The sequence below is a fragment of the Cucurbita pepo genome, chromosome LG14, assembly GCF_002806865.2.
Source record: "Cucurbita pepo subsp. pepo cultivar mu-cu-16 chromosome LG14, ASM280686v2, whole genome shotgun sequence".
In the NCBI taxonomy this organism is placed as follows: domain Eukaryota; kingdom Viridiplantae; phylum Streptophyta; class Magnoliopsida; order Cucurbitales; family Cucurbitaceae; genus Cucurbita; species Cucurbita pepo.
The window spans coordinates 4,778,275-4,787,921 of NC_036651.1; the positions used below are offsets into that span (position 1 = coordinate 4,778,275).

General features: G+C 36.6%; 1 pseudogene; it reads left to right on the plus strand.

Moving 5' to 3' along the window:
* The first annotated feature begins 216 nt into the window (after window positions 1-216).
* LOC111810439 lies at window positions 217-6,944 on the plus strand (annotated as a pseudogene).
* The last annotated feature ends 2,703 nt before the right edge of the window (window positions 6,945-9,647 follow it).

Genomic DNA, 9,647 nt, shown 5'->3' on the forward strand with positions numbered 1-9,647 from the left:
GCCGGTTTGGTGTAACCCTCTTCCACTAGACTCCACAAACCATTGGCACGCAAGAGGTTTTCCATCAGTTCACTCCAATGGTCATAGTGACCATAGCTCAAGATTCCTTTTCTGCGCTGCAGTCACTTCGATTCCCTCTATCGGTTCGGTGTAACCCTCTTCCACTAGACTCCACAAACCCTTGGCACGCAAGAGGTTTTCCATCAGTTCACTCCAATGGTCATAGTGACCATCAAACTGTGGAATCTTGGTGAGTATTTTGTCGTCACTCATTTTCTCTCTTGGATCACTTTGTTTTGCTTCCGCTCTGATACCAAATGATAACTGTAAGTTTCAGAGACTTTACAAATGCACAAGAATGATCTATCTTTATTCATAGGTTACAATGCCTACATAAAAAAACAGAAATACACAGACACCGACTAGCTCGACTAATAACAAGAAAATATCTAACAGAAATTCACCTGTTCTAAACCTAAGAATAGGTTTTTATTGAAATAATCTAAAACTGACTCAACAATAATTGGTTTAGTTGAAAATTAAATATGGATAACATAAATAAATGACCGAGAAATCAATAAATCAACTAAATATAAAGCAAGATCCACGGAGGAGGAGGAGAGTATGAAAGGGAAGATTTTGACATGTAAAGGGTCCAAAACTGTTGTATATGTTAGTTTTTGGGGCTTGTTTTATGTATATGTTAGTTTTATGTTTTCAAATTTTAAAAATGTTGTGCTTTGAGTTAATATCATCCAAATAGGTTCTAATGTCCATGAGTCATTTTAGAAAACGTTGGTGAGAGAAATGGTTGAAAAAAAGTTGAAAGTAAGTATTGTGAAAGTAAATTGCATTCAAAACATGTAGGCAATAGCGATTACAATACTTGGTCGGGACCATTCAGATCTAGCAGGAGTAGACATAATTTTGTCGGTCATACAACAGAAAATGTAATAAGAAAGTAATATAACATAAAAGCAAGTAGAAAGAGTTTGACATATCATGAGCATGCAGTCATAAACAATATGTCCTAGACAAGCATGAGTATAACATCCTCCCCACTTAATTGACTATCGTCCATGTCAATCCACTAAGTTCAAAATTTGCAATGTGAGTCACGGTGGAGTCCATATAATGTGAGTCACGGTGGAGTCCATATCTTAGATCTGTTCCTAACTTGTTTCCTTCGTAGTGAGATTCTTCTATTTGACAACGAATTCTCGAACGCTCCGAACATGCCTTCCAAATTTCATAGTACCAAAAGAGCAGACTGAGGGTCGTGTGGATCTATAAATAACAAGAATTTGTTAATCTACTGAGAATTCTATCCCAAACTTCTCTCCTCAGCCAATTTTGAACCGTTATGATACTGTTTATGTAATTAAATATTTCTAGCATAGTTTAAAATTAATTTTGGGATAGTTAAATGATGTTGGGTTCACGCGAGGTTCTTAGTTCAATTTTATAAGTGGATAGAATATGAAATTAGACTATATGAAATTGAATTGAGAACATTTGATTAAAACAAGCTTAAGAGCACCAAATTGAGCTTGAACGGTAAGTAGGCTCACTGCTGGAATCTCGATGGGCTGGTTGGATGCACTATTGTATTGTATGACTAATAAGTATTTTTAAATAGTTTATTAGATGTTTAAGAAGGATGCCAATTTTGAATCTCGATGAGCATGGATTACTCCTCCTTATGTGTTTCTATGGACATGTACGGATAGAAATGATTTTGGGTCTTATTTTCATTCTGTGGTTTGATTATGTGAGAGTGTGTAAGCCTATATTTAGGATTAGGGTTTAAGAAAATGGGATAATCACTTAGTGGGTCCATTTGATGTCTATATACGGAATGTGTAAGCCTATATGCATGAGTGTGTAAGCCTATATGTGCATGTCCAACTCAGAGTCATTAAATATTTAATTTAAATTCTATATTTTAGACATGAGATGGTTACAAATATTTTATTCAAAAGATACACAAGACATAACCAAAATTTAGGACGTTGAAGAGGCTATACCAATGATGTAATGAAATCAAATGAATGATTTCACTTTCGAAATAGTAAACACATTAATATAGGCATAAAGAAGAAACTAATGTGTCCCCGACCCTACCCCACGGAGCATTGGGTCTAATCAACTCCTAGTAAGAAATAAAGTGAATGACTTAAGGATTAAGATTTTTTCAAATTTCCAACACAATTTGTATACTCGACTTGGGGTCAACCTTCAAGGTGGTTGATAATTAATTTTATTGAATCTGCAAAAATTTAAGCCAATGTTCATCCAACACCTCTACTTAATCGAGGCTCAACTCCTTTTCTTTTGGAGTCTTAGTCATTTTTTACTATGTCTTCGAGACCCACAATATTTTTGTTCGACATTTGAGGATTTTATTGACATGGCTCTGATACCATGTTAGTTGAACACGACTCTTCACAATAGTATGATATTGTCCACTTTGAGTATAAGCTCTCATTGCTTTGCTTCGGGCTTCCCCAAAAGATCTCATTCCATTGGAGATAGTATTTTTTTAATTATAAATCCATGATCATTCCTGAATTTAGCGGGACTTTCATCTAACAATATATACATATATTAAAAAATAAAATATTCTTATTCGAAAATTTAGATTAAGTTTTTCTTATCTAATCATAAGTGTTGTGGTCCAAGAGGAATTTAGGTAAATTGTTTAATCAAGTAGTAGGAAGTAGGAATTAAATGTTAACCAACTGAAAATAACATATTCCATTACTTCAATTAATTTCATAAATTTTATATATGAAACATGGCTTTCCTTAAAAAAAATTCATACTCTAAAAATAAAATAAATAAATATGTTTTTTTTTTTCTTTTTCTTCCACAAATCATTTAGTTAGAGATACACAATTGACTTGCCTCTAGTCAATTCCACTCGACCTTATCTCTATTCGAGGTCAAGATCAATGCAACGTCACATCTCATTGTCATTTCGGTTCCAAACAACACGACTCAATCATGATGACATCTCATGTCTCAATTCGTTTCCAGCAAGAAACGGGCAAGAACGCGAGGTAAGGTCATGACCTCTTTTGTTTTGAGATTTCATACAGATCTGAGAGTTTTAGATGACTTAGATTTTAATAATCTAGTTACAATACCTTAGGTGAGGAGTCTAGCAAGTATTTAGTGGAATCGCGGTCAAAATCGGGATCAGAAAAAACGAAATCAAAAATCGTCCAACTTCGGTAAGAAACTGAATTTTTCTCGATATTCAACTTCATTTATTAAGTGCTGTGAGTATAAAAGAAAAATGTAAGAAAATTATATGTGGATTTGAGATCTTGAATTCTCGTGAAGGAATCAATTTAATTCGAGTTATGAATGGGAAGATAGAAAAATTTAAAATAAATAGGTTAATATAGAATTTGACCGGAATCTGGAAATTGGATGAACTCAGGCAATCGGCGACAGACACGTGGTCACCGGGAAGGGAGGACATGTATCGAGCAACTGGTGGAGAGATGCGTCTGGCGCCTCCGCTGACACGCGTCTGACGGCTGACCTGGAAACCGAACCAAAACCTGACCCGTGCTCCGTGAAGACCCCTGACGACCTGCGGTCCAACCCAAAACCCACCGCTGGACCATTACGACATGTGTCATGCCCAAAAAATTCGAGGGGTAAGTCTACGTCCGCCGGGGTTCGAAACACGCCTCTGCCCGCGTGTTGCCCGCGCTGACTGCCCGTACGCCCTACGAGTGAAGCCCGCGAGTAGGGGAGTGTGCCGACGCGTGGGAGTTCCCTTGCAGGCGCGTGAGTGCCCTGTTTTCACCTGTTTTTCGTCTCGATTCTAGTGCTAATCCTATTTTACTGTGAACTAGGTCACTGTATAGAAACTTCGTAATTTTTGGGCTCCGTTACAACTGTAATCAAGCTCGGGAAGGCACGCGACATACTTATAAGTAACCATACGAAATTGAGAAGTAATACTTGTAGGGTGCCCTTGATTTTGCATGTATGCTCGAGTAAATTACCCCTAGGTGGCTACATCTATTGATCCTCTGTGCTTAGGAAGTTAAATATATATTTGTTGGATTTGCTGTCTTTATGAGATTTAGTACTCGATATTTGTATGCTTGCTGGGCTATCTTACTACTGCTTTTATCTGTTCATACTATGTTGGCGGACTGGAGAATTTCCTAGCATGTGTTTTAAAAACCTTAAGGGAAAACTCGAAACAAAAAGTCCAAAGAGGAAAATATGTGTTAGCAGTGAACTTGAACGATCACACACACTCACTATAGTGCATGATGCATCTATAATCTTCATTGTGTGCTAAAATATTGTTCCAAATTTCATATTAGTTTTTGGTTTTTTCTAATTTCTTTTTTTTTTTTTCATAATTTTTGTTTGTTACTTGAATAAACTTCACCAAATGTATATAGTTTAAACAATTTTTCAATCAAAATTATTTTCCATTCTATTTCATTAAGTGTAGAGAGAAATAAGTGCAGGCTCGAAACTAGAAACTCATCATTCTTGAGGTTCGTTTGAACCTCAATTTTTCAATGTGATTCATTCCAAGTAAATCTAACAAAAATATGAAACTCTTACCTCTCCATCTTCTTGGTCTCCGATGGTCTTTTCCTAATTGTTCATTATTTTCTTTTTTAGGTATATATATATTGGTTTTAGTATTTTACCCTCCTATCTTATCTTGAAATTCGATCTCTAAGGCGAGAAAATATCGAAAATTTAAACATATAAAAAAAATTGAAAAAGTAATTCTTGTTGGAGCTGGGATTTTACAACTATGCTTCATATAGATACAAGGCATTTAGCTTCACGATAAGAGTTAATATTGATTTAGAGACCTACAAGTAAGCTACTTATTGATACTTTTTAACACGAGGACGAGGTGAGTGGATTCTAAAGTTGCGATGCTATAGAGGACCCGTTAGACTTAAGTCATATTTTGACTCCTTGTATTTTAGATATACGTTTCTTTTTCCTTCCATTTTTGTTTATGGTCTCAACCGAGTTTCTTATGTATGAAGAACCTTACACTTTGAAAATGAGATTATTATCATTTTGAAAATGAGATTGATCGACTCTTAGAAAAAAATATATGCAAACTATAGAGACTTCAGAAGTATTGATGGTGACGAGGATCTTCACACTGTCTCTGTTCTATTTCGACTGCTTAGATAACAAGGTTATAAAATTCCATGCGGTAAGTTTATTCATATATAACTTTTAAACTATTATTTTATAATTATTTGGAACCCGTGAGATAAAAAAATTATACATCAAGACTTTAAAAGCTATTATAGTTAAACAAAGTTGTTTAAGAAGCAAATGCTAAAGAACTAATGGTTGTTTGTGTGCACCTGAATTTGGAACAGACATATTCACAAAATTTATAGAAAGTAATGGAAAGTTCAAAGAATCACTAGTAGAGGATGCGAGAAGAATTTTAAATCTATATGAAGCGACGAACATGAGGGTGCATGTAGAAGATGTCCTTGAGGAAGCTCTTCATTTTAGTGTCAAGCATCTAAAAAAATATTATAGCCAACACAAACCCCAAATTTGGTTCTGAAATTGACCGTGCCTTGAAATGGCCACTAAGAAAAGACCTTCCAAGATAAAAAAACAAGAGAGTACATAACAATGTATCAAAAAGATCCTTCCCATTCTCAAACTTTGCTTGCTTTTTTAAAACTGGATTTTAACCTATTACAAAAACTTCATGGAACTCACAAGGTGCAAATTTCATATATTTTTTTCTCTAATAATTTTATTTAGCTTTAATCATGTTGGAAGGAAAATATTAACCAAAGTAATCGTCATTTCTTCCATTTTAGATGATACATATGAGGCCTATGGAACATTTGAAGAACTCCCAATCTTCACTCAAACAATTCCCTTTGATAAATTTATTGTTTATATAATACTATTTAAGAAATAGATTCTAACACTTTTTAGAAAGTATAAAAACAAAGACTCTTTTCATCTTTTGAAATTTACACATATATGAGTAATCATATGGAGTATAAGAAACTTTTTATGAATAATGGTGTTATTGAATTTTGAGATGGGATAGACTTATGATTGATATACTCCTCAAATACATGAAACCTTTATATATAGCAATATTAAATCTTTATAAAGAAATTAACAATGAAATAGGAATGGATGAAAGTTCGCTCCCAATTCATACAACCAAAGGAGAAGTAAGATTTCCTTGTCTCTCTCTCCTATCTTTTTGCCTTCTGTTTTATACATATAAATAAGAGTTATCATTTTGATTTATTTTTACCGATAAAAAAATCTAGCTGAATTCTACTTTGAAGAAGCTAAATGGTTAAACAAAAATTACAAACCAAAATTTAAAGAGTACATGGAATGGGGATTACATAGCTCGGCTTATTTCTTGGTTATAAGCATTTCACTCATTGGTATAGGTGACATAGTAACAAATGAGGTGATTGAATGGTTTTCTAGAAGACCTAAAGTTATTAAAGCCGCAACAATAATTGACAGACTCATGGATGACCTCGTTTCCCACAAGGTATATATCGTTTACTATCCTTGGAAAGCAGCACACACAAAGTTGATTGTTTTTTAAAGTAAACTGCATTTACTTGTTTTTCTGTTTCAGTTTGAGCAACAAAGGGAACATGTTGCTTCAGCGGTTGAATGTTACATGGAACAATATAGTTGTTCAAAGGAAGAAGCTTGCGTTGAACTTCATAAGCAAGTGGTTGATGCATGGAAGGACATAAATGAAGCATGTCTTCATCCAATCAATGTTTTGGCCTATTCTTATGCGAGTTGTGAACGTTTCCAGAGTTATGGAAGTGCTTTATTTTGATGAGGATGGACATACAAATGCAAATGGGCGAGCAAAGTTTCTTATCGAATCTCTTCTCGTTAACCCAATGCCTTAGATGAAAATATTTTGGTTTGGAGGGACTCAAGAGTTAAACCTAAAATAAGACTTTTTATCTTGGTGGTTAGAGTGTCTTAGCCACTCATAGAGCCTCTTTTGTTTGTTGTATTTTCTTCTTATTTTGTATCCACGCAAGCATTTCAATTTCGTCAAATAAAAGAAACTACTACAATAATAATAAATCTAGAGCCTCTAATTTAGTAGTCTTTAGTTTCAATACCAAATTAATGTCGCAAGAATTTTTAGCCACAAACTATCCATGACTTATAACCCTCCTCCCTATCAACTTTGATCGATTTTCCTAATTTCTCACTATTTTCTTTTATACTTTTCTTTAGTTACTAAGATTTTTCTAAGTATTGTTTTGGTCGGCCTCATCCTCAAATTTAGCCTTTAAAATTCTCAATAAAATACGAAAAGTTGTTGTATTTAATACATCTTTAGAATTGGGGTGTTACAAGAAGAGATAAAAATACTTGGACAAATTTCTCTAATTAAGTTCTAGAAGACCAGTTTTGAGGAAGAATCAAATTCGAGCTCTATAGAGAAATTTATCCTCAATCTTATGAATAAGTTTATGTTTGGTTTTTGAAAATTTCAAAATTCTCTCCTTTGAAATAAAACCAAATGGATTAGCTGACCATTAATGTAACGCCCCTAATTTTCTTTAACTTAATTAGCGACCTTACCTCATACTCATATAACAAATGTAAGGAAATTTATGCAAAATAGCCTCAATAGCGACCGTTTATTCATTATTATAAGTAGTTCATACGTGAGGAGAACAATAACGACGACCTAACTAAGAAAAAAAAAATCAACATATAACTAGGAGAAATACTTGCAATTAACTATCATTCGAGGGGGTCCAAACAAGATGCCTACGACACTACAAGCCCTCCCTAAGACTTTCATGGCCTTCGCAGCGTTCACCGTCAGCCGTACATGGGGGCCTTGCCCTTACCTGAAAATATAGGTAGCACGTGACTTGAGTATTATATAAAATTCCCAGTAAGTCGTCCCACTGTTGGGGTTAAACATACAACATACATTAGGACGCATGCAGGTCACATATAATACACATACATAAGCACAAGTACCAAAAGAAAGAAAACGTGAGGGAGACCTGTCTTCCATTCCTTTCCATGGCCTTAGGCCCTTGCTTTATCCGGGCAGGGTGGATGCATGGTAACTCCCCACGCATGGCCCACGTACGTAACTGTGGGCCCACTAGGCGAGTTCGCATGCGGACTCCCTGGGCCAGATTGGTCGGGTACGTATGCATACAATACCGGACGCCGCAGAAAAGGAGGGCCTGCATGATATCATAGCGAGTATAATATCGAACGTACGCGTCTGTACCATCATTAACATAACGGGGGAGTAACCCCGTGTACATAACACATAGCATGCATGAGGTCTCTACGGTTTACCTCCATGGCATTATACATACAACGTTTCATCCCTTCACCGCCTTACATGGCATAACGGGATTAAACCTCGAGTAAGCATATCGTAGCACGCTAGTCATCACATTCATGGCATGCGGAGTTCTCATTACAATCGTGACATGTCAATCAAGCTCATGCATACAGGGTAGCAAGTCATGGCACAAACATCACATACATAAACATGACATACGTAGCATTTCACGGCAAGAAACATATAACCTAGCATACATCAGCAACACACATGGTGCATGCAAGGGCCACAGGGCACGCACCATCATACATACATAACTAACACCAACAGTAAGGTTACTTACCTCCTTGACCGTGACAGAAGTCACTCGCAACGCTAACTCCGGCGCCTAACTACCCCTATAAGATCAAGTGACACGCTTAGAGCCATTTCATAACTAGCCCTTATGCCTAGCTACCAAGGTACGTCCTTATCACAACCTATTTTATCAAAATGGAGTTATACTGACCTCAGATGGTTGAAACAAGGGTGGGAATGGCTCCAGAATGGTCGGAAACCTAGGAATTAGTATATTATTCGTACATCGAGCCACTAAGCCGAGCCTAGAGTGATACAGAGCCGCCGATGGACTGCGAAGACCACTAACGGCGTAGGGTTTTTGGATGCGTCTGGGCGTCACTGGTTTTGGGCCGAAATGGGACGCGACCCAGTGGTGGTGTCGGCCGAGACGACTCGCGGAATACCCGAAGGACCAACTCGCGCCCACCGTTTTGTCTTCCTCGCCTGAGCCTCGACAAACCCTAGTCGCAGGTCCTGGTTACTGTCGCCGGTGGAATTGTCGTCATCCATTCGTCCCTGATGGTGCGTCTATCCTTCCTTGCCCCGACGTACCTCCGCATCGGTTTGCTCCTATCTAAGGACTCACAGAAGTCTGAAGTCTCGAGACGTTTTCGATTCCTCACCTAAACCTTTCGGCTCCTCCCTCACAGGTACGACTGTGACTCAAAAAGAAAAGACGATTATTAAGGTAGCTAGGGTTTAACATGGGGATTCAAGGAATTAATACGTACTTGTTGGCAAGGCATGCCTCACCGAAAATCTGATTTAAGGTTTTTTTTTTCTTTTTTTTCTGTTTTTTCTTTCGTTTTAGAAGCCCTTATCGCTACAATTAAGTTGACTTTTCTAAGGATGGAGAAGTAAAGAGGAAATGAATTCTAGGTTTCTAATAGGTGAGTGAACCTTATTCCCCAATTGTTCTCTCCTACCGTTCACCAAATTG